Source organism: Bicyclus anynana, chromosome 17 (genome assembly GCF_947172395.1).
Source record: "Bicyclus anynana chromosome 17, ilBicAnyn1.1, whole genome shotgun sequence".
Classification (NCBI taxonomy): domain Eukaryota; kingdom Metazoa; phylum Arthropoda; class Insecta; order Lepidoptera; family Nymphalidae; genus Bicyclus; species Bicyclus anynana.
In genome coordinates, this window is record NC_069099.1 from 5661270 (window position 1) to 5663539 (window position 2270).

The following is a 2270-nucleotide window of genomic DNA, read 5'->3' on the forward strand; positions in this document are numbered from 1 at the left end:
TTCCTTCACCATTTGAGACAAGTGATATTTAATTTCTTAAAATGCGCGTAAATGAAAAGTTGGAGGTGCATGCCCCGGGCCGGATTTGAACCTACGCCCTCCGAATCAAAGGCAGAGGTCATATCCACTGGGCTATCACGGCTCTCTATATTCAATAGGTACATTTAAAGAAAGGTTTCATAAATGTTATCAAATCAAAAACGATAAGTAATGATGAGAAAATCTGTCCAGACTGTTCTTCTTTGAAAAGAAAACAGCAAAAAAATAAACAAGCAGACAGCATGGCGTTACAGCACACTTTTGTTTTCAAAATGGCCGCCACAATGTGGCACTGCTTCAGTCTCACATTGCCCCATAGCGCGAGCTGTATTGTTTTACCCACCACTCGATCAGGGGTCAATGCAGTTGTCATGTCGACACGCATTGTTAATTTGATTCGATTGATTCTTACCGAAAGCGATACCGCGCATTGTTTGTAGGGTTTTATAACGAGCCGGCAAACGCGCTCTTTGTGCCGGGGCCATTGTGGGGGAGGGGCCTAAACTTTTGAGACGCGGAATGAAAGGCGCCGCGATGACGAGGCGCGAGCCTGGGTTTGGTCCAAGTTGAATGGTATAACAGATTTGTTAACTCTTATCAAGCTCTTTTGACGGCCTCCGTGGTGAAGTGGTATGCCCGGTGGATTTACACCGATTAAGGTTTTCTTAATTGGTCTGGCTGGTGGGAGGCTTTGGCCGTGGCTAGTTACCCTACCGACAAAGACGTACCGCCAAGCGATTTAGCGTTCCGGTACGATGTCGTGTAGAACCTGAAAGGGGTGTGGACTTTCATCCTCCTCTTATCAAGTTAGCCCGCTTCTATCTTAGACTGCATCATCACTTACCATCAGGTGAAATTGTACTTCAAGGGATAACTTGTAAAGTAAAAATAAAAAAAAGGTATCAAAATTGATGATCGTCTTTTATAAAACGTAACATGTACCTACCTACCTGAAATTATACCAAGCCAACATAAGGAGTAGGTATGTACTTAAATTATCTTGGATTTGAAGTTTGTCATACGTAGGTACGTTACTTATAAAGGAGATATTCAACTAGTCAAGACTCAACTTGATACCCATATTGAGGATGTTGTGAAAAATATCTAGATAATGCGCCATTTGTGACCGCCACGTGCAACAACTTTCATCAAAAATAGATAAGAACACTGCTGACTTCTTCACCTTCCAATAAATAGGTTCACCCGTTTGGGAGCTAACGCTAAATTTTAAATTGTTATATCCTTTAAGTATTAGCGTATATGTTTCAACCGAACCAGTCTTCGGACCTCAACCATTCGAAATAAGTATTATTTCACCTTTTGAAAGATTATTTATTCCAAAATACATCTTTATTTTTAAATAATTTTTCAATAGGTCTATTATAGATAGTATATTGTAGATAGATAACTAGATACAGAAGGTAGTGGCTACCTAGAAAAACCTTAAAGTGGCTGCCTTTAAAACTATTAGGTGATAGAGGACCGCTAGTCTCCTATAAATCAAAGCACTCGCAACGAAACAACGTTGCGTTATACAGCACTCTTTGTCCGTCCAAATGATTGTTTTATATTTGTAAAGCGGCTAGTGAGTAGTGCCCCTATTACGAGGACGACCCACTGACGTAATGTAGCATTTCAATTAATTTGTAAGCGCTTTGTAGAACAATAACGCCGCGAGTCAGGCGTGATTTTGATATAATCTGTCTGTATAAGTAATTGTTGTATAAACTTTATTATGAAAGTAAATATTTATATAGGTACGAGTATTTTGTGCTAGCAGACGCCCGCGACTTTGTCCGCGTGGAAACCCTAACCCATAACAATATTTGTTATATTTTAGGTACGTACCTTACCTATAAACCTTCCATTGAATTCATGGACTGCCTATAATAAGTGGTGTTTGAATCACTGTGGTTAAAAACCGCATTATTTGTTGCAGAGTTCAAAAGAGAGCATACAAATAGTAGGAGCAACTTTTTTTAAACTTACCATGTAAAGAAAGTACACACTTATTACGGTATACATATAAAAATTGGAAATATTTAAGATAATTAGCAATAATAATCCTTAGCGGCAGTAGGTAGGTTTTGACGGCCTCCGTGGCGCAGTGGTATGCGCGGTGGGTTTACAAAACGGAGGTCCTGGGTTCGATCCCCGGCTGGGCCGATTGAGGTTTTCTTAATTGGTCCAGGTCTGGCTGGTGGAAGGCTTCGGCCGTGGCTAGTTACCAC